We start from the raw sequence: 24246 nt of genomic DNA, 5'->3' as shown, positions 1-24246 counted from the left end.
CTGCCTGCCCACTCATCCACATAGTGCTTTTCACTCTCTTCCTGGCCTTAGGCATTTTGACATTGTATCTTTTGATAGAAATTGAAAACCCTGAAGTCAGTCCATTCTATCTTGTCCTTGCCTTGAAATCTGTAATTCAATAAATGTGTTAAAATGAAATAAGGCTCTGAAAATCACTGTCTTTGCCATAAATTCTAGATTCCGTTCCAGCTAGACTTTTCAAGTTTGTCTTACCCCCTAATTAATCCTGGGATATTGAACTAGATCTTTATTAACAGGCTATGTTATAAAGGTTGCAGTCTCTATGTGACCAGACAGGATTAAGCAGCATTGGTGTAAGTCACCAAAACTTTTTTCAAAGCCTCTGATATTGTAGTCATCTGTATGCTTATCGTGTGAGATCTCAGTGCCCAGTATGCCACCACTGATCAGAATATTTATTGCAGAAACTGGAACGGTGCCCATAAATATGCTGTAAAGTAGACGCGTCACGATAACTACTTTTGCTAAACATTAAATTGTCCCAGAAACAAATGGAATAAAAGATATTCTATCAGTATAAAATGTCTTAAAATTATAGTAACAGCATAAATAGAAGTACACACAATAAAAAACAATGAACTGAAAAGTTGGTGTTTATAGCTAAATTAAAGCTAATACTGTTATTTGTGTTGGATTTTGTTTGTTTGTCTGTTTTGGTTTGGGTTTTTTTTGGGGGGGGGGGTTGCAAAAGTTCTGTTCATTGAAAAACTAGAGTGGCAGTATAATGCTTGTTAAAGAATAAATTTATCTTTAAAACACAGAGCAAAAAGTTTAATGTGCAGTGTTCAAACTGAGCCCATTTGGACTGAGATAAAATTGAATTAATTGGAAATTTACCATGTGTGTGCGCGTGCGAGCATGTGTGTCATAGAGGGCGGGATATTGTCGTACAGACATTCTTTTCGCAATAGCAAGGGTCTTTGTCCTTCAACGAGCTTATGCAGTAGCTTTTACAAGATATAGAGGGAAACGTTTGTTGCCATTCTTCAAAAAAATGGAAATGAAACAGCAGCCCTGCCCTCGTAAGTCATCCTGCTGGGAGAAAAGTGACCCCTCCTGTATGAGACTGATGCGCTAAATCAGACTGCAGATGCCTCCTGCTCCTCTCACCTGAAGGTGCTCCTGGAGAACCATCATTCACACTGGAGAGCAAATGCTTTGATATTTTGTGTACCTTGCTTTGGCTTTTCAGCTCTGTGTGCTTGTGTGTTTTGCAGGTCTGCATGTGTTTGATCTTGGTAGTGTGGTGCACAAACATAGCATTGAAAGATAGACAGAGCTGCATATGTGCACAGTTGCATAATGATAACATGGACATGCACTTTTACTTTAAAAACTTGTCCGCTCACCTTGACATGCTTCTTCCATTCAGGGTGAGGTTCAGATTGAGAAACTGTGCTCTGTTAGATCTTTCAAGGTCACCTGCCTAGGGCTTTATTGTTTTAAGTGAATTTTAGGCCAGCTGGTCCACTATTCTATAAAATCACATAGTGACAACTTGAGTGTACTGCTGAGTAACCTGCTGTAAACACACTCTGCCTGGGGTTGAGCTGTCAATGCTCTTCAGATTTAATAACAACTCCAGGCCAGTTAGGCAGATGCAAGCCTAATTTTTTTTATACCCGTTTTATTATTCGAATTGGCTTGTTTCCGTGGGACATTTCAATTTATTGGCTTGACTGTAAAGGAGGTAGGGAATACAAGCTTGACTCACTCACAGCCCGAGTCTCCATTTGTATTTCTTTTACAGATAGTTGACCTGCCCAGCCAGCAGCACAGTCTGTCTCCCTTCCTAATTCTCACCCTCCTAGGAAAGGTAAGACCTGTAACACCTCTCTTCCATCTACTATGACAATCTGTTAAGATTGCAGCAAAATCAAATGGAGAGTTTCTAATTTCCCAGGTGGTTTCAGTAGCTCTCCTTTTTTTTTTTTTTTAAAACATTGCCCATGTAATATTCTGTTTATTCAATAAACCCCCTTTGGATGCAAAAGCATTTTACCTCACAATAATTCTACCATTTCTTTAATTTCACACACTTGCACTTGTAATTTCTCTGTGCCCAAGTTTGATTAGGATCCAGATGTAGCAAGGTGGATAATCTTGTCCAGATTACAGTAGAAATTGATAGCTGTGAGATTGAATCCCTCTGTGTGTAACTGAAGGGGCTGCACTGATGACTCCTTACTGCATGGCACCCTTACTTCAAAGAGAAGCCAGGTTTAAAAGGGGTTAACTAAAATTAGCTGGGCAACAGATAACTTGTGCCTTGAGATCAAAGATGAGTTGAACTATTAGGCTCTTCAGTGGCACCTGTGGTGGCAGAAGGAGGAATATAGAGTGACAGAGACACAGAAATGGGCAGAAAGTGAAGGAGGTTGCAGTGCTATTCATGCAAGGGGATGAGTGTTAAGGAGATCCAATATCGAGGTGTAAAGTTCCCCGGCAGGAGTTCATTCATGGAGGTTTTGGATTCGAAGGGTCAAAGTTTTGTGGGTTTCACATCACGTTCTCCCCAGACAGTGCATCTGTTACCCAGAAGTCTAAGCATCCTGCTCCTGGCTTTGCATTCAGCAGGGTCTTTGATCACATATGTTTATATGTTTGTGACTAGTGAGTGGGAGACAGCTTTATTCTAATGTAACGCTGCTCTGTACTCTGACACATCCTCAGATTGTTTCTAGAAGTGTTTCCATTACCACAAGGATGTGTATATATTTCATAGAACTACCATCCATTATTATTGTATTGTATATACAGAAGAGTGTGTGTGTGTGTGTGTGTGTGTGTGAGCGCGAAAGAGAGAGTGTGGGACTCAATGATGTGCCCTGCAGCTATGCAGCTAAGTTATATGTTGATGAACAGGGAGAGCACACAACCTTCCATTCCTGAGGTGAACTACTCCTTTGGACGCCTATGACCACTAGTAGGTTTGCACCTTAGTTAAAATACTGGAGTAGTGTTGTTCTGTGTGCGTGTGTGTGTGTGTCTGTGGGTGGGCGAGCGCGCACGAGAGAGAGAGAGAAACATACCAACTTGATATTCTGCCAGTCAACCATTTACATATTTATTTCCATAGCCAAACAGCGCCACATATACTGGTGGCCACCAGAGACCTTATGCCTTTAATTGGCTATTGATTGACTCTGCCATAGTAGTGGGAGACAATACATCATGGCAAGGTAGCAGACAAGTTGAGTGCAGGGAGTGTCAGTGCTATTCTGACTGTCAAATTTGTGACTGCATTATTTATACATCTCTCATATTTATTTATATAGTAAGGATCAGTGATGCAATGCACAATAGAAAGATGGTAATCCAGACTCTCTTGGACACAGTTTATTTGCATAGGTCAGTGCACACTGGTTCTGTTTAGAAGGATGGTGTACATGAGCAGAGAGTCACTGTATATATTTGGATAGGATGAGCTATTTTCTTTAACTCACCGAGAGTCTCCGTTTAATATGAAATTGTGATTTTTTAAAAAAATTTTTTTTTTATGTATGTGCAACTGTTTGCACGTGTGCTTGTATGTAGTGTTATACAGTAGATACTTGTTTTAATGCAATATAATGATCTACTCTGCTGCATGAATATAAATGGAAAACACTGTAAATTTGAACTTTGCTTTAGTTTTCACCTGACAGGTGATGTTACACGCCTGTGTCCTAATAATATCATTTTTTAAATATTTTTTAGCAGTAAAAAAGCAAAAATAAAAAACTTTTAAATTGCATTAAACTAACACATATAGACAAACTAATGCTAAAGTGAGATTAAGATTGTGTCATGGTCCTGGGTCCTTTGACCCAGCGTTTTGGTTTATGATTTGTTTTTTTGAATCATGTTTTCCTTTGAGTTTCTTTTGTTTCTGTTCATGGTTGTGTTTTGATTCCTAGTTTCCCCGTATTCCCTAGTGTTTAGTGTTTAGTCTGTGTCTTGGATTCTTATGTCAAGTCTGCATTTCTGTCTGGTTTGCACTTCCTGTTTTATTGTGATAGTCTTCTGGTCCTTGTGTGTTATGTTCTGTTTTGCTTCCCCTCACTCATTAGTGTATTTGGTTCACCTGTGTTCCCAGTTGTTTCCTCTTCCCTTGTCAACCTTCCTGTATTTAAGTCCTGTGTTTCCTCTGCTTGTTGTTGCATTGTTGAGTTTGTCATGGTGGTGTGTTCTTGTCTTGTCTCGTCTCATTGTGGATTATGCTCCTTGCCTGGCTTTTTTTGTATTTTAGTTTTTGTTACTCAATAAACACTTTTTAAGTTAGGTTTGTTTACAGAGTCCTGCATCTGGATCCATCTGTGCCGATCACACCGCCCGCTATGACAGATTGTGTGTTTATGTACTAATGTTATTTACAGTCATGGCCGAAAATGTTGGCACCTCTGAAAATTTTCCAGAAAATGAAGTATTTTTCCCAGAAAATTATTGCAATCACACATGTTTTGTTTTGCAGATGTTCATTTCCTTTGTGTATGTTGGAAAAACACACACACAAAAAAAAGGGGGAAAAATCCAAAGTCCATATAATTTCACGCTAAACTCCAAAAATGGGCCGGACAAAATTACAACTTAATATTTGGTTGGAAACCCTTTGGAAATCAACCGCTTCCTATAACCATCAACAAGCTTCTTACACCTCTCAACTGGAATTTTGGACCATTCTTCTTTTGCAAACTGCTCCAGGTCTCTTATATTTGAAGGGTGCTTTCTCCCAACAGCAATTTTAAGATCTCTCCACAGGTGTTCAATGGGATTTAGATTTGCAATCATTGCTGGCCACTTCAGAGCTCTCCAGTGCTTTGTTTTCATCCATTTTTTTTGTGCTTTTTGAAGTATTTTTGGGGTCATTGTCCTGCTGGAAGACCCGTGACCTTGGACGCAAACCCAGCTTTCTGACACTGGGCCCTACATTGCGACCAGAACCCTTTGGTAATCTTCAGATTTCATGATGCCTTTCACACAGTCAAGGAATCCAGTACCAGAGGCAGCAAAACAACCCCAAAACATCTTTGAACCTCCACCATATTTGACTGTACTGTGTTCTTTTCTTTGTAGGCCTTGTTCTGTTTTTGGTAAACAGTAGAATGATGTGCTTTAGCAAAAAGCTCTATCTTGGTCTCATCTGTCCACAAGACATTGTCACAGAAGAATTTTTTGCTTACTCATGTACATTTTGGCAAACTGCAGTCTAGCTTTTTTTATGTCTCTGTGTCAGCAGTGGGGCCCTCCTGGGTCTTCTGTCATAGCGTTTCCTTTCATTCAAATGTCGACGGATAGTTCGCGCTGACACTGATGCACCCTGAGCCTGCAGGATGGCTTTAATTTCTTTAGAACTTGATTGGGTCCTGCGTTACAACCTTTCATCAGTTTTTCTCTTCCGTCCACATCCAGGGAGATTAGCTACAGTGCCGTGGGCTGAAAACTTCTTGATTATGTTGCTCACTGTGGACAAAGGAACATCAAGATCTCTGGAGATGGACTTGTAACCTTGAGATTGTTGATATTTTTCCACAATTTTGGTTCTCAAGTCCTCAGACAGTTCTCTTCTCCTTTTTCTGTTCTCCATGTTTAGTGTGGCACACACAGACACACAATGCAAAGATTGAGTCCACTTCTATCCGTTTTAATCTGGTTTCTTGTGTGATTGTTATATTGCCCGCACCTGTTACTTGCCACAGGTGAGTTTAAACAAGCATTAAATGCTTGAAACAAAGCTTTTTTTTTTTTTTTTTACCCACAATTTTGAAAAGGTGCCAACAATTTTGTCAATTTTTGAGCATGAAATTAAATGGATTTTGGGGGGTTTTTTTGTTTGTTTGTTTTTTGTTTTTCCAATACACACAAAGGAAATGAAAATGTGTGATGGCAATCATTTTCTGGGAGAAATACTTCATTTTCTGGAAATTTTTCAGGGGTGCCAACATTTTCGGCCATGACTGTACATGATACACTTTTGTGAATTCATTCTTAGCTAAAACCTTAAAGCTGAGGTAGGTCAGTCACAAATTAAAGCTACTTTTCTCCCTTGTCATAATGGGGTCCCACATGTGAGATTCTCTTCCTGATGCAACCCTGAAGGTATTTGTGTCTCCGACTGGAATCAAACCACCAACGTTTGCCAAGCAAATGTGTAAACACTACACTAAGATTCCAGTCACAGAGGTCAAAAGGCCACCCTGTCATACAAACAGATACACAATTTTCCTCATTGTTTTTTCAACCTGTTTACTTTGTTCAGTCAGTCAGCTGGTTTGTCTATCCAGACTGCTTAATATAACCAGCCAACAGAGCCACGGAAATCTGTGAGCAGGATTCCATAATGTCGTCATCCTGTAGCCATGCTGCTCGTGTAAGCCAGGAACTGCAGTATCCTAGGAATGTCCCCTCCTGCTGTGTTGCAAATATCCAGGTCCTGTTCCTGCAAATGCCAATCGACTCAGATAGGCTTTGATGCTATCCTTGCACGTGAGAGAGTGTGTGTGTGCGTGTGTGTGTGTGTACACATTGCTCTGTGAATGCTGACAGGCTGCCAGCTAGAGTATTGATCTGCAGCCATTCCAACAGGAGTCCAAAGGCCAGGCTGTATCATCTGTCAGTCACTGAGAAGGGCATTACAGCCGTACTGATCTTAGATCACAAATCCCACTCAAAGATAGAAAGGCAAGGGGAAGGGGGGGGGGGGGGGGGGTGAGCCAGTGAGAGAAGAAAGGCAGCAAGAGGCTAAAATTGTGAAATAAAAGATATGAAAGTTACAGTGTGTGCATGCTGCCATTTCTTCAGCTGTGTTCTCATGTGGTAAGGCTGCCCTGTATTCACTCCTCCACAGTCTCTGTTGATTGAGACAAATAGATCCTCTTTTAGGACCCGTGGGTGAAGACAAGCCTAAGCCCCTGACCTTTTCACCTTCACAACCACCCACATGCTTTATCCCTGCACATTCCACACTGTGTCTCTGTCTCACCGAAGTGACAACACAATTACACAACACTCAGAATACAGCACTCATACACCTCGACTAATTTACATGCACATCAACAGCCACGTATACACGTAATACACATTTACTTATTGCCCTAGGGACAAATAATAAACCATAATTATGTGTGGAAGATATCACTGCTCTGCTCATAATGACTTTAAAATTACTTCAAAGGTTACAATATCACTTGTGAGATAAGGATGTGTGTTAAGCTCATTTTTGTGCCCTTTTCTTTCATAAGACCTTAAGTCCCTATGCTGTTTTGATCTTTTCCTAAATTCTTTTTTTTTTTTTTTTTTTGGGGCTCTCTCCGTGTTATTCTGTTCACTTGCCTCTGGTATAAAATCTATCCATTATAATCATGACTCAGATTAGGTTTGATTTTAAATTGTCTGAAAGACACCAAGCTCTGTGTGGGTTTTGTTTTGTAAGAGAAAAACACAGCTGATTGTATTGACGAAATCCAAGGTCGCCACAACTAGTCTTGCATGACTCCGCTCCACCGTGCTCCTTCACAGTGATTATTCCATTACTCTAAATCTTCTAAATCTGTTCCCACCACACATTTAGCACGCTGATGGGTCTCTGTGTGCCTTCAGTTTAAACGTTTCATGACATGAACCTAAAAGTGTGGGAGCTGCTGCAACTCGTAAAGCAGGAGTGCCGATAATGGATAGACAGAGGCTCATTTGTATTTGTTTATCTGTTACCTTTTTATCCTATTTAATGGATAAATGACCTGTCTGTGCACCGTCATTGTGCATTTTGTACTGGGCTGTGTTGATGAATGTAAATCAGTTTTTAAAGGAGGAATGTTGTTGTCTTTGCACAGTCGCTTTCATTTTCGTAAGCTGTTCTGATGGCGCATTACAAGGAATCACATAGAAAAGATAAAGGTTGTGTTTTAGTTGACCTCAAGACACTTTATTTTTAATGAAGAAATTATTTTAAATAGTCTGGAAGTCACTGTTTATAAAGTCTGATTGGCTGGAAGGTCAACACATTCACATTCAATTTTATTCCAAACTAAAACAGCCAAGGAATGAAGTCCGTTCAGTGTCTCTGAATTACTCGAGACCCAATCCATATCACTTCTAAAATTTCAGCAAACATTCATCATGTTTTGGGATCCTTAACATCACATTTTTTAGTGTCGTGGTGTCAATTATGAACCAATATACCCTGAAGAGCTCACTGAAGTCGAGTGTGGTAATATAATACGATTCCACTGGGAAATTTCTTCCTTTCTACAGTAGATATTCCACAATCAAGTATAAGTGATATTATTGCAAGGTGAAAGTATCTTAGAACCACAGCAATGCAGACCACTGAAAGTTACAGTAAGGTGCCGCCAAGTGTTGAGGGACAAATTCACTAATGCTGTTACTGACTCAGTAACAGCCGAGTTCCAAACCTCCTGTGGCATTAATATCAGCATGGAAACTGTGTGCTGGGGGCTTCATAGGATGGGTTTCCATGGCCGAACATTTCCTGTACGTGTAATGTGCAGGTGGTCCACGTAGTGTATTTGAAACATTGGTATCGACACACACCAAAAAATTTTTAATAGTGAGTTTTGGATTAAAAACAAAGGATCTGTTTTGTGTTTTGATCTGTTGATTTTTAGTTCAATTTTGGAAAATTAGGGTGTTTTTGTATGAGTCATTGTTTTCCATTTCTCATGTAAATGATTCTTCAAGTGATGGATGTGGCTGTATACAGTAATTCAATATATTCCTACTGTATACACCATCTTAATAACACTTCACAAGACAACTGAATGTGCATTAGCCCCCATGCCTATAATTGCATGCAGTTTATATTTTATACTCTTTGCACCTACTTCAGTTTACATGTCATCTTCTTTCCAAGCAGTGGCAGCCTATAATTCATGCTTCCTGCTGGTGTATCTAATCATCTAATTAGCTGTAATAAAGAATGCGCCGGGTGTCTGCAAATAATTCTACCAGATAGCATCTGTGCTTTCGCGAAAAAGAGACTAATAACAAAAGGTCAGTTTATTTTGAAGTAAATAACACATTTTACACACTGAGTTACTGAATCAAAACCATTTCTCGCAGGGAGATATTGACTGAAAACAAACCTGACATGAGCTAGAACATTTTGCAAGAGCTTCTGTAACCACTGAGGGATCAACACAGATGACACAAATAGCCTTATTTGTTACAGACATGCATGAGCATTGATTGAAGAGCACAATAAGAGAACCAGTTGTGACACACACAGTGAAGAAATGGTCTGAGGAGACTGAAGAAGCTCTGAGAGACTGCTTTAGCTCCACTGTGTGGGAAGAGCTTTGTGCCCCTCATGGGGAGGACATCGACAGCATCACGGACTGCATCACTGAGTACATAAATTTCTGCGTGGAAAACACTGTGCCCACCAGGAGGGTACGGTGTTTTTCAAACAACAAACCCTGGATCAACTCCGAAATAAAGGCTCTCCTGAAGGAGAAGAAGAGAGCCTTTAGATCAGGAAATAAGGAGGAGCTGAGAGCCGTGCAGAAGGATCTGAGAAGGAAAATCAGGGATGGAAAAAACATCTACAGGAAGAAGATGGAGGACCAGCTACAGCAGAGCAACATCAGTGGGGTTTGGAGGAGTTTGAACTCAATTTCAGGCCACAAACCAAGCCCTAGGATTGTGGGAGACTTAGAGTGGGTTAACAACCTGAACCAGTTCTTTAACAGGTTTGACCAGCCACCCACCCCTCCCCCAGCCCAGTCCCCCCTGCTGTCAGCCCCACCATCTTTAATGACTGCCAACCTTTCTTCTTCTTGGGACCTCACACCTCTCAGCTCTCAGCCATCACCCACCCCCTTCACTTCTGAGGACTCCATCTCACAACCCCCACCCCCCACCTCCATCTTGTCCCTCTCAACTCATCATGTGAGGAAGGAGCTACGTAAGATCAAGGTGCGAAAGGCTGCAGGTCCAGACGGCATCAGCTCCAGGCTCCTGAGGTGCTGCGCAGATCAGCTGTGTGGCATCATGGGATACATGTTCAACCTGAGCTTGAAGCTGGGGAAAGTACCACAACTGTGGAAGACCTCCTGTGTGGTACCGGTACCAAAGACCAAACATCCAAAGGATCTTAGCAGCTACAGGCCGGTAGCCCTGACATCGCATCTAATGAAGACCCTCGAGAGGCTGGTCCTCAACCATCTACGCCTCATGGTGTCGTCTTCGTTGGACCCGCTGCAGTTCGCCTACCGGCCTGGCATCGGGGTGGATGACGCCATCATCTACCTCCTGCACCGAGCTCTGACCCACCTGGAGAAGCCTGGAAGCACTGTGAGGATCATGTTCTTTGATTTCTCCAGTGCTTTTAACACCATCCAGCCAGGACTTCTGAGAGACAAGCTGGAACTGTCAGGAGTGGACCACCACATCTCCGAGTGGATACTGGACTACCTCACTGACCGCCCACAGTATGTGAGGACACAGGGCTGTGTCTCTGACAGGCTGGTCTGCAGTACGGGGGCCCCACAGGGAACTGTGCTGGCACCGTTCCTCTTCACCCTCTACACTGCAGACTTCTCCATCAACTCCCCACGCTGCCATCTGCAGAAGTTCTCTGACGACTCTGCCATAGTTGGCCTCATCACAGGTGAGGATGACTCAGAGTACAGACAGTGGACTCAGGACTTTGTGGACTGGTGCCAGCGGAACCACCTCCTGATCAACGCCGCTAAAACCAAGGAGCTGGTGGTGGATTTCCGCAGGCGCAGACCCACCACACGGACACCGGTGAACATCCAGGGAGTGGACATTGAGATAGTGGACTCTTATAAGTACCTGGGTGTTCACCTAAACAATAAACTGGACTGGACTCATAACACTGATGCGCTCTACAGGAAGGGTCAGAGCAGACTCTACCTGCTGAGAAGGCTGAGGTCTTTTGGAGTGCAGGGGACACTCCTGAAGACCTTCTATGACTCTGTGGTGGCATCAGCCATCTTCTATGCAGCAGTATGTTGGAGCAGCAGCTTATCTACAGCTGAGAGGAAGAAGATAGACAAGCTCATCAGGAAAGCCAGCTCTGTCCTAGGATGTCCTCTCGACTCAGTGCAGGTGGTGGGAGACAGAAGGACTCTGACCAAAATAACATCACTGATGGACAAGGTCTCCCATCCCATGCATGAAACTGTTGCTGAGCTGGAGAGCATCTTCAGTGACAGACTGCTGCATCCTAAATGCACAAAGGAGCGTTACCGTAGATCCTTCCTCCCAGCAGCTGTAAGACTTTATAATCATCACTGCTCCCAACAAAAACCACAATAACCTACACAATGTAGGATAATATATAATATACTGTAAATAGTCCGGCCTGTTAAGGTTCAACACACAGGCACATCATGTACATTGTATATAGTGTTATTATTAGTAGTATTAAGGTTAATATTGTTTGTTGATTTTATATATATTTATATTCTTTTCTTAGTGTGAATTATTATATTTTTACTTATATTTATAATAACTGCGGCTGCTGTTACACCCAAATTTCCCCTCTGTGGGACAATAAAGGCTGTTTCTTCTTCTTCTTCTTCTTCAATATACCTTTATGACATTATTTTTAAACTCACACAAGCTTTTTTGGGGGAAGACATCAAACAGTGTGAAACAAAAGATATTTCTACCACTATCTCTGGGTGTGATTTGCACACTTTATCACAATTTAGTTTTATAATGTGCTTGTTTATGAAAATGTATTTGTGGTTTAAAAAAAAAAAAAACCCAAAAAACTAAAGTGTGTGGGTTAAGTAGAGACCAGTTTTTAGAAGCCTTTTCTAAAGCAATTAATCTTGATACTGAAGCATGCAGATCAGCCCATTAGTTTAAAAGAAATGACAAAAGCAAGTGCTTGAAAGAGGCTAATTTAAATTTTAGTAAAAAAGTGAAAATCTCTCTTGCTTAGTTTTATCCCACTTCTCTTAAGCACAAATTATATCTCAAGACCTAATCTATCAAGTATTTTCAGAGCCAGGCAACTGAGAGATTGTATCTGAAAACTTAATTAGTTGCAGTTGGTATAACATCCGCTCACATTGGAACTAGAGTCACTATCAGCACCAAAACCCTATGCAGCAAAACAAGAGAATTGGAGGGGGATGTCATCAGATCTTCCAAATGAGTGCAGCCTGTTCCCCATTTGTCCAAATGTGTGTTGATGTTTTCAGTCCTAATGGATCATTTAGAAACAGTGTTTTTAATACTGTAATGATGACTGCTTATGTGCTCATGCATTCCTTTGTGCCACATTGAAAGTCGCTTTCAATGTGGCACAAAGGACTTTGTTTGACTTTCTGTACAGCCGTATGTGATAATACAGTGTAGTAGCTGTGTGTGTTTGTGAAAGAGGAGAGAGGGGAAATTTCATAGTGTCTAAACAGTTCTTTGTCGCCATGGTGAGGTGATAGGGCAGCCGCCATAGTGTCTGTGTGTGTTTGTGTGTGCGTGTGTTGCACGTGTGTGATGCAGAGTGGTGTTTAATGGCTGGAAGGGTGAGTAAGGATTAATGTGAGATTTCAGTCCAATGAGCCAGGGTATTTTTTTTTTTCTGTAGACGTGCTCTCTGTCAAGCCCTAATGGCATGTGCGTGTATTTGTGTGTGTCTGTGCCTCAGAACATGTGACAATTCATCCTTCACAATATGATTCATGTCACTTCTCTGTAAGATGTAGCTGTGGGCCAGTCTACGTTAAAAAGCTTTACTCCTTGTTCCTTTTCCTCCCTGTTTCCTTTCCTTTTCCTGATTGTCATATCCACCCTAATCTTTTGACAATAGAAACCATATTCATATATTTATCCTTTTGCTGGCACAAGCATCATCATTGTATCTAAATGTAATATTCAGTTTAGCTGATATAATCTTGTTGATTCTTTTTTCTGAAATGCCATCCTGGAGAGAATGTTGACACTGTCCTGATTTGATATGCTGAAATTCTTTTAAACAACGGATTATGTAGTGTTATAGGTCTAAGGCTGGTTAATCTCTCCCTGCTTTGGAACTGTCTTTGTATGTGGTGTGTGTGTGTGTGTGTGTGTGTGTGTGTGTGTGTGTGTGTGTGTGTGTGTGTGTGTGTGTGTGTGTGTGTGTGTGTGTGTGTGTGTGTGTTGGCGGTATAAGTGGGGGGGCGCTGGTAGATTTGAAGCTATCGTGCTCTGAATCCCAGAGGGCTGCGTATAGCCCATGCAGACAGACAGATGGGTTGTTTTTAGTGATGCTGTTGAATATCACCACTAATGCCAGGGATCATCTGAGATCAGAGTCAACCTTTCACCTCAGTACCAGTCTGTGACAAAAGGAGGCTGACCTGGTTACTGTAATAGTTGTATTTAAATCAAGCAGGCAAATGAAAATCTGTATACTGAGTGCTGTTATGCGTAGAAGACCTCATCATGAAGTTTCCCAATCCATGTTTAATATCTATCAAATCTATTGGCAGACAAGAATCTATTTTCACATTAAGTAATTTTTTTGTTTGTTTGTTTTGTTTTTAAATTCTTACTTTCTGTATTATATAGTGAAGACAGTTATGCTTAGGTTAAGGCTGGACGAAGGTAATGGTTCCATCCATCAATCTATCCATCCATTTTCTTTCGCTTATCCAGTTCAGGGTTGCATGGGGACTGAAGCCAATCTCAGCTGACATAGGGCAAGAGGCAGGGTGTACACCCTGAACAGGTCGCCAGTCTGTCACAGGGCCACTGCAGAGACCATCCACACTCACATTCACACCTATGGGCAATTTAGAATCACCATATTACATAACCTCTCTAAGTGCATCTCTTTGGACTATGGGAGGAAGCCAGAGTACCTGGAGAAAACATGCAAACCATACAGAAAGACCCCAGCCAGATGGTGGATTTGAACCCAGGACTTTCTTGCTGTGAGGCAACAGTGCTGCCCCAAGGGAGTGGTTATGACAAAGAAATGGTTAAAGTGTGTTTAGAAAGAAAGCCAGGAGAAATTTAGGAGTCAAAGATATTGCCTACACCATCATTTGAAAAACACATCTGTTGCATACCCATACTGCACAAATGGATGCAAAGATGAATCTGCAGGCGTTGCAAGTTTATAATCTTGTGCAAAAAAAAAAAAAAAAAAAAATCACTGTTATCCTGAGGCTAAATATGATCCTGATAAATTATGAAAGGAGTCGGCGGCTGAGCTACCAGAACATGCAGAAGCACTCCAGTACAGATGGTTGGTATGCCTGCTTTTTGCTGGCTTACAGCTACCTTCTGTATGGTTGGCAAATTGGCTGTTGAATGTCTACAAATAATTATATTTTTATTGATTTATCTTTTTAAACACTCCAAAAGTAAGGCAACGTCTTTAAGCCATGGCTAGAAACTAACTGTGGTTATGGTTAAAAAAGGCAGGACTGGGGATAGAACCTCTGCTGGCACTGGATATCATCATCATATAGAATATGGGTGTGTTTCCTCAGGATGTGGTATATCCCTATCTAATGTCTGATGTTGGCCTACACAGTCTCAAAGACTCTCTTCCAAGCTCTACTCATGGGTGTCTGTGAGGCTCTTTCAGCTACAAGGATTTTCACTCTGTTTAGGAAAGGGAGATTATGCTTGGGGATATGTTTGCTTAGTGTTTTCTCTTGCTGCCCATTAGCTGCTACAGTGTCCATATGTTTATAGTACAGAACATGTGAATTATGTTTTGTGTGTTTTTATTTCTCTTCTGCCTCCATTAGAGAGAAAACTGTGATGGGGCTAAGGTATGGTGCTTGTCCTTAGCAAGGTTTCCTTTGAAGATCATCTACTATCCAAGCCTTAAGAGGATTACAGTGTTATGACATTGAAGTGGAAGCAAAGTTATTATCTCCTTCTGACAACAATCCTCCGTTCCTCCACATAAGCGGACTACAAGCACCTATGCATTACTGAGCACATATGTCACAAGAATCTGGTGCTTGCAGTTCACTGCGGCCTCACCTTGCCTGTAATATTTGATTTACGATGCATCTAAAGTGATTTCCGTGCTCTGCAATCAGTGTTAGTCATGTGTTTAGCATTCTTTATGGGATATTTTGTTATTTAGATTTATGATGAAGCCACTGTTCCAAAGCCACTGCTCCATCTCTCCAGTGCACAACACATCAGTGTTCTTCTATCTCCTCCTGCGCCTGGTCAAAGCACCATGCACACAGATACATTTGTTTAAATTCATGCACCCTTAGAGCTGGAGAAAGACAGGGCAGGAAAGACTTATTAAAGGGATATTAAAGAGGAATGGAAAAATGGAATGAGAAGTGAAAGAGGCATAAGAAGGACAGCCAGTTCGTTGGTTTCAGACTTTCCTCTTGGTTTGGTGTACATGTGTGTACCCCACATTGCCACAAGCTGCCACATAAATTGGAATTGAAACCACAGCTGGCCATGATAAATCCACTGTGATTTCTTTGTGGGGGAAGTTGGGAGGGGGTGATTTTTCAAATTATGAAGTGCAGTTTTCCAGGTGGACTTATAACTTTCTTCTTTCATATAACACCGCCATTTGGCTTGTGGCTTTCACAAAAAAAAAGACAAAAAAAAGTTAAGGGGAAAAAAAGCCCTAGCATTTCTATAAATAATGGTTTGGTTTCTCCTTGGCAACCTTCGAGGCTGAGCACCTGGCATATAGCACACCCTAAAGTGTCTTTAGAATTTATCTGGTCCTGCACCCAACAGTATTCATCACAATGTAAAACACCGTGCCTCTGCAATACATCATAATCGGGCCACAGGGCCACCGTAAATCAAAAGTACAATGCCCTTGACGTCTGCATTTGGCCCATAAAACAGTATTTTTCTCTTCATGCCCAGTGGAAGGTGTGAGATCCTTGCTGACCATCCTGTATGTGTGTAAATGTACAAGGCACGCGCACGAGTGTGTGTGTGTGTGTGTGTGTGTGTGGTGTGTGTGTGTGTGTGTGTGTGTGTGTGTGTGTGTGTGTGTGTGAGATGTGTCATGTATATATATGGAAAGCTATAGGGAGTTGTGAGGGGAGTTCTGGATAATGTAACAGCAGGCAGACATTGTCTGTGTCTACATCTGTCTGAAACCTGCCTGAACAGTGATTTATGGTCTCCACCGGTTCAGTGACTTTCATCCAGACTTGGTGTGGTCTCCAGTGCTGTACAGCCAGACGTCTTGATGAGAGTCATGTTATGGTGTTCTACCAGGCTTATTTACATGCCAGTGTATTTTAAGCCTGGTGGTCTGCTGGGCCCAAGATGACCCCCCACTCCCCCTCCCCACCTTTGCCAGGCTTGTGCACCAAGTTTTTAGACTCAACCCAAAACTGTTACCTAAGATATCTGAATGAAAAACCAGGCAAATGTTATGAGTTAATGCTGGGTTTTTTCCTAATATCAAGGTAAGTTAAATCATTCATATTCGTATGTAAACAAAGTTAAATATGATTCAGTGCTTTCCTGCCGCTGTACATATAAACACATTACTTTCTCTTTGTGCTAGAAGTTGGAAATGTCTCTCTTTTTCCCCTTGTGTGCAGAGGTGCATATATAACAGGCCTGTTCTGTCTGTGACACCATACAGTTAGCACTTAGTGTTATAGTGAGCGTATAGAGCTACATGAATCATGTGCAACAACAATTCTGTCAAAATCCCCCAACCCCCAAAGTTCTCCTGTCACAGCAACTGCTCAGGCAGAAACTTTTCAGGCAGTCAGATACTGTATGTGTGTGATATTTAAACAGACAAGGCACGTGAGCAGACGTGTGCAAAATGCATTTTCGATGCAGCGTAAGGGACTCGTTATAGCAGAAGGCTATTGCTGTATTAGCATTTAAGAGTGAGGAGTAAATGTATTTAACTTTTAGATTGGCTTAACGGCCAGACAGCGGTGGCGGTGGTCAGATGTGTCCAGCTGGTTTCCATATACAGTATACCCCAGCTCTGTGCCCGCAGCACGTGCAGGAGTACTTTGTTCTCCTCTCCTTTAGTCTCATGTATTGTTTAAATATCTTGTTTTAACACAGCAAGTCTTTTACCTCCCAAGAAGAGTAGAAAGTTTTTTTTCACTGTTTAACAAAGGAGGGCGCACGGGTCCATTAAAAAAGAAAAAAGAAAACTGATTATTCTCAGTATGCCATGTCATTTGTATGCTTGGTGAGAGTTTGTTCTCTTTTTGGGGATTGCAGAATAACATCCACTAAACTCCTGTAGTTGTTTAGCCCACTGAATAGCCCACAGAAGTACAAGCAGCTGAAAATCTGCAACAAGCAGAGGGTACAGCAGCTTTGGCAGTGGATTAAACACAAAGCCTTGGGCACATGGAATAAACTGCTCTAAATTGATTTGGCCCGTGCTGTTTTTACTGAGCATGTTGCTAATTGCTTTTCATTAATGCAGTTCCATTGCCTACGTACTTGGTGATAGTTCAATAAACCTTTTTTAGACACAATGCTGATTCATTCACTTAAAAATGCTATATTAGTACAAGTTAACAGGGGTTGTGTACTTACTGAGTTGGTATAGCTTTCACTGATTCCAAGTTTGATTGTGCTGTTTGCTCTAATGTTTTTTGGATGGGTTTAATACCCTGAGCTTTAGCAACAGTATAGAGACATCAGTACGGGCAAAATTAAAAGGAGACAGCAGCTAATTTACAGGCAGAGCTGCTCACAAATTATGCTTAGATTTGGACCTCATAAAAGAATATTTGCCCACAAATTAGCATTTTTTCCTGCAGAGTTGCTCACGCAAGGGTTTCATGGTGGATTCACCAAAACCCCAACGTTTCATATACTGTAACACTGTTCAGCTCAGTTTGTGGGCAAGTTCTTAAAAAAACATTTCAGACTGAAAAGTTTAACTGTTGCAAATAAGTGTCTTTTGCCAATAGGATGAGGAAAATAAAAATATAAATAGAGCTCTATCACTACAGCAATGATGTGCTGTGACAGAAATAAAAAGGAGTGTAACAGACCATATTTAGCAGGTGATTTTATGCTGCTGGGAACAACAGAAGCATGATCATCTACAGGGACTTGTGGAAAGACTGTGAGGCAGCTGTTTGGGTAAGGGCATTATCTTGGAACAACAGAACTGTTAAAGTTTACATATCAATAAAATAGTGCTTTGGCATGCCTTGATGATAAAGATGTTTTGAGTAAGGTTTACTTTGGATTTTCATTTTTAATTTATTCTGGTAATTAATCGGTGAAGGCTGCTGAGTATGTTATCAGTTTTTCAGAAATTTTGTTTAAAGGCCTAATTTCCTGCCATAATTATGGCCGGAAATGTTTACCTAAAGTCGGTGCAGTTCTTCTTAACAAGGGCCCTTGGTTTCTTCCATGCTGGCGTCTGCATGCCTGTGCAAAATATGGCTTCAGTTGCTTGATTATATTCCAGTTTATTCTGACATGGCTGACATAGAGCCACTCTTCTTTTATGTCAAACTTCTGCAGAACAGTGCTGGTTAGTATAGCTGTCATCTGTTTACTTTCCACACCCGGTCTTTTACAACTTCCATTCACAGAGTCCCGGGTAGTGGCCGGTGGTGTTCCACCTGCTGTTGTACGTTAGTAAAATAAGAATAACGCTCTTAACCGACCATTGTTTTAGGCACAAACTAGCGAAGTCAGCAACGTTTTGCTGACTTGAGTTGCACATCCCTAAGCATACTTGAGTAAAATTGTTCCAAAATAAACAAAAACCTCGTACTGTAGGATGAGTTGGACCACAGGCGAAAAGTAAGCTGACCTTTATTTGTAAAGTCCAGTGTGACCCCTTTAAAGTAAACTGCGCTTATGTAGGTGGCATCTTGCGTGACTTGAAAAATGTCTGCGACTCTCAGACAGGTACTAATGTTATCACTTTTAAGGCAACCACTCATGTAGTATATGGACCGGGCTCTTAACTGGTAAATGGAGGAGAAACTTCAAGCATGTGGTTGTCATATCACAGATGCGAGGTCTAAGAAGCTTTTCAAAACTTAATGTAATGGCAATTTAGAGATGTTGTCAGGTTTTATTGAAGAAATCTATTATATAATCTATTGTATAATATTTGGGTTGTGCAATTAATTTTAATCTCGATACACAGTGTTTTGGCTTTCCACAATTAATTAAGCACGATCATAAATATAAAATGCATGCTTTTCCAATTAAAATGAAAAGCAAAAGCAAATCAAGCGCTCCCTAATCAGCACCTCATCATGTGCCTGCTTGTCACAGCTGTTCCCTGCACTGTGCAGCTGGAATTTTCCTGGACTGGTCTGGACGAGCAACACTACTTTAAAAGAATATCAGCAGAAGGTGAAGAGCTTGTCCCTTGAAACAGATCATCCATTATTTGGAAATACTTTGCACTTTGAGCAAGTGATGTTAACCAAGAAGAATTCATATACAAAGATTGCTGTAGAGTTCTCTGCGCTGCAAAGCAACACAGCTAACTTATTCAGCTACCTGAAAACGCACCGCAAATTGCAGCATTATTAATGCATGAAGGCCAAGAAAAACAATGCAGTGTTTGCTAATGTGAATCATCCAACATCAACTTAGACATCCATAAAAGCGAGCCTATACAGCTCATCAGCGTATCCATTCAGCTCACAAAGACGCTGAAATCACCAATTCAGTTGAATGTTTATGGCAAATGTTCAACATACTGAACAAAAAATATGCTTTCCCCTCGTGCAGTTGTTTTTCCCACAGTGGTAACACCTGTGCTGTATGCAAATCACAGCTGTTGAGGACTTTGCTATGAGTTTTGATGCAAAGATTTGTACAGATGTGGAGAAGCGGTAATAAAAACGCGAATAATGAATAAATGTGATGGATAGCTGTGATCTCAATACTGAAGAAAATAGTTCTGTTGTTTTGACCATAATCATGCAGCCCTACTGTAATCTATAAGTAAGTACTAAGGTTGGGTTAACAATAATCAATCAGTGTTATGTAGTGTGAATATAAAGTTATGCTAGATGATAGAAGCTGCTTCATAGTGAATGCATGGACAACTCCCGGGAATAACAACAAGTGGATATGTGATGAAACACTTTGAATACTCAGAGACAAAAGGCAACCATTTGTTTTAAAATATTCCTCATTAAAATTAGCATTTGGCCTTGACAAATTTGACCTGGGTTCTTTTAAACATCCTTCTCCAGGCATTGATTAAACCCCTAAAAACTCATCTCAGTTCATCAAAATTACATATTTACTGCTTTCTTTTCTCAAAGAAATAATCCCTTAGCCTAAATGTAACTCTGCAGCGTTTCCTCATTTAGTATTCGTAGATCTATAAAAAATGAAATATGAAAAGTAACTGGCAGATTCTCTGGTTAGACAGCCCTAAGTTTTGTTAAGCAGGAGAAGCAAAACTGATTTATCTGTAAGAGGAGAACACAGAGAAGATGCATTTCTGTTAGAGAAGACAAAAAGACTTTTAGGTCTCAAATGCCTTTACAAGAACACGTGTCTGGAAGCCTTTAATGCACTTGTATCCAAATTTTGTAATTTTTATATATATATATATATATATATATATATATATATATATATATATATATATATATATATATATATATATATATATATATATAAATTAAATACTGACATTTTCATAGTATTCTAAGAGAAAAAATGTACATACAGTACACAGCATGTCTTTTCTAGTGGTGAATATATAACTATAGCTAAATGCATTTTATATCCTGTGAGCTGATGGATAATTTCAGACAACAAATGGCTGGCAACCACAGACTCTATTTGGAGGTATTTCACACAGCAAAAGGACAAAAAAAAAAGGTCATGGTGATTTTCACAGCATGTGTATATTACTCTTTCACATTTGGTCTGAATGCAATCATGAAAAACCTTTTTGCCTGAACTTTGGCCTCTGAGTGCCAGAGATACGCGTTTTAATCAGGGCACATGATTCATGATTACTGTCGTGATGTAGAGAGACTTTCAACAAATAGGGAAACAAAAATCCTCTGTAATACACTGCATGCTCTAGGCCATTGAACATTGTATCCTCCTACAAGTGATTGCTGCTCGACGCTCAGTATTCATGTTTCTCTGCCGTGTGAGTATCTTCCACAAGTAATTACTTTTCTGCCACACCAACACTGAGCTTTGGTGGTGTTCAGGGCCTCAGCTCTTATGATTCCACACAATGTTTTCTAAATCTTGACCACCTACCAGCTCCCCTCCCGCAGTAAACTCGCACACCCGCCATACACACCTGCTATCCTCTCAATGCTCTCAGCAGGCCTGCTGCCAGTCTCCTCAGCAGTCAGCCAATCAGTCACTGCTCTGTAGTTTAGATCATACGGTGCTCCCCTCATTGGCTGATTCAGAAGCAGCCAGCCGGGCTCGCAGCAGTGTTTTGAGAGAGTGGCGCTCAATTGTTTTGTTGCAGAATCAAACATCCCGTATTCAGGGCAGGGCTGTTTCATTAGTTTAATGCTTCACCAGGTTAGAGGCTTCATTAGCTAAATGTACCCATTCTTCTCTAATCAGATCAGCAAAAACAGATCAGTCTGAATCATCAAATACTTGTTTTGTTTTTTTTGTTGTTGTTTTTTTTTTTTTTTTGCACAGGGAATCTCCCGCTGTATCAAATATTGGAAGTAGAATGGTCCTCTGAGATTTTTTAAAAACTCTTTCTGGGGTTCAGATTCCATTTTCTCCCTCACTCTCATCTTCTCATTCAAAAGGTGTACGGTTATTGCTTTCTCCCAAAAAGATTGTGCATGCCAAATATGTCAAAAATTGCTTCTTTTTTTTTTTTTATGTGCCTCTGTTCACTTTGCATTCTGTACATCTCTACTTCTGTTTGTGTGTTTCCTTTTCACCGTTTTTTTCCTCATTCATTCTTGCCCAGTGCTGCAGTCGTGGCAAGGAATGAATCCACAATTTGGCTCGCGGTATTTCTCAAAGGGCTCCAAGAAGAAAACTCAATCTTCATGGTTAATTCTAAAAAAGGCAACTAAGGAGTTGCTTAAATGTTTCCTGCAAAGTCAGCAGATAAGCATTTTTCTCCATCAATCAAGGGTTTCAACAATGCTTGTGGTGCTTGGTGGTTCCTGTTTGGTGAACATTGTGGAACTAAAATGAAATGAATAGCTCCATCCAGTTACAAAAAAAGAAAGAAAAAAGTCTTACATTTTGATAAGCTTCAGCAGCTGAAGCTCTTTTCAGACCCTCTTTATCGCTCTAATTTTAAGCCCATGGGTATTCTTGAACCTCTGACCTCAATTCAAACTGCATTTTTTTTTCAGAAGCTGCTTCTTTCCTCTGGTGAGATGGAGGTGAAGCAAATTGATAAGATGCCCTGATAGTTAATTTGATAATGTTGCCGGCTGTTCATTTTGCCAGGACTGAGTCCCTGAGGTGCTATCTTTTTCATCAGACCCTTAAAAATGTAATACAGTGTAGATTCATTGTATTCCTACATCTATGAGTGTACAGTATGAGAACATTTCCTTGTATTTGTGCCAGCATTTATTTTTCTTGCCAGGACTTTTTTTCAGTAACAGATTCATAACTGATTCATTCTAATCAGTCCAGATATTAAATTGTGTCTTAAATTTCCTTCTGTCCAAGAAATAATGAATTCTTTTAGAGGCTGATGATTACGCAGAGTACCTGACACACATGAGGGAGTAGATATAATACAGTAGCAGAAGCACTGCAATAAACTACATTAAAAAAAAGGAGGAAACATTGCATTTTATTTGCATAGTAATTCATTTTTGGCCTCTCTTAAAACTCACAAGTGTTTCTGCTAAATCAGAAACTGATAAATAAGTAATAGGAACTAAGCCTGCTTTCCTCTGGTTTTCAGGGAGCTGGAATGCTTTAGGGACCATGCATGTTAGACTATCGTCAATTGCTATGGCTTATCTTTTCATGACACAAACAGCTCTAATGAGAATTTGAACATTTTCCTTTATTTGTTCTAAATTAAGTCAAAGTGTTAGTACAATGGACTTCTTTTTTTTCTTACATTGTTTGTTCTACTCCAATTGATTTAAAATGAAGTCAAAGTAGTTTTTTATTCGCTTAAAATGGTTGTTGACACCTTTTTATGTCCTTTGAACTGCAAAATTTGACGTTACAATACAACACTGTGCCATTATTTATTTAACAAAAACTAAGTCAAATGCAGAAGCAGTAGTCTGGATGAATAAAACTAAGTACATCCTTACTGCTCCCATAGGGGTTAAGAGGGTAAGTAGGAACCAGTTGCTGCTGATCAAATGTGCTTGATTAATTGATAATCAGCAAGCATGGCCACCTACTGTACCTCTATAAAAGCAGTAGTTTTGGCAGTTTGCTGGTTGGAGCATTCAGGTGTGTGTTAACACAATGCTGAGGAGGAAAAACATTAAGAAACGATCTTAAAGACACAACTGTTGCTGCCCATTAATCTGGGAAGGTTTAAAGGGTAGTTTCCAAACAATTTGAAGTACTTGATTTCACAGTGAGAAAGATTATTCACAAGTGGAAAACATTCAAGACAGTCGCCAATCTTCCCAGGAATGGTCCTTGTAGTCAATATACCCTAAGGTCAGATCATCCAATGCTCAGAGGAACTGCAACAAAGATGAGACAAACACCTCATACAACTGTTTAGCACAGTGGAGGAGGGGTGATGATTTGGGCTTGCAGTCTCTGAGTCAACCATGAACTCCTTTGTATACCAGAGTATTTTAGAGTCAAATGTAAGGCCATCTGACAGATAGCTTAAGCTTTGCCTTGGTCATGCAGGACAATGTACCCAAACACAAAACCTTAGATGTGACAGAGGGTATACTACTTTTTTTACGGTGACTTCATGTGTTTTATGTGTTATACTTGCTAATGACCAAACTTAATCTTAGAAGTCCTAGAAATGGGCATTATGGGCAATGTATACCCAGTATTGGAAAGGTACACTCACTGGCCACTTCATTAGGTATGCCTCACTGATACTGGTTTGGACCCCTTTTCCCTTCAGAACTACCTTAATTCTTCTTAAAGAGTCAACAAGGTGCATCACACAGTTGATAGAGCACTTTTGGGATGTGGTGGAAAAGGATATTCACATCCCAAAACTGCTCTATTAGATTGGTAACTGTGAGGGCCAGCTGACTGCAATAAAACTAGTTTGAGATCATTTGAGCTTTGTTATATGACACATTATCCTGCTGGAAGGTCATAAAGGGATGGACATGCTCA

The 24246-nt window shown here is 40.5% G+C and overlaps 1 protein-coding gene across 4 annotated transcripts in view; it reads left to right on the top strand.

Moving 5' to 3' along the window:
* The window catches only part of tspan9a (tetraspanin 9a), a 187592-nt gene that overhangs the window by 46152 nt on the left and 117194 nt on the right, over positions 1-24246 (top strand). For 2 of the 4 annotated variants that reach the window (XM_030730900.1, XM_030730898.1), the window contains exon 2: positions 1793-1858. The exons of 1 other annotated variant lie outside the window; for it this stretch is intronic. The gene's annotated coding sequence lies outside the window, so the exon portion shown is untranslated. Of the gene's footprint in view, positions 1-992; positions 1065-1792; positions 1859-24246 lie in introns of those variants that run through there. One more of the 4 variants, XM_030730899.1, reaches the window with a different exon arrangement.

The sequence above is a fragment of the Archocentrus centrarchus genome, chromosome 6, assembly GCF_007364275.1.
Source record: "Archocentrus centrarchus isolate MPI-CPG fArcCen1 chromosome 6, fArcCen1, whole genome shotgun sequence".
NCBI classification, from domain to species: domain Eukaryota; kingdom Metazoa; phylum Chordata; class Actinopteri; order Cichliformes; family Cichlidae; genus Archocentrus; species Archocentrus centrarchus.
This window is presented reverse-complemented; position numbering and strand designations above follow the sequence as displayed.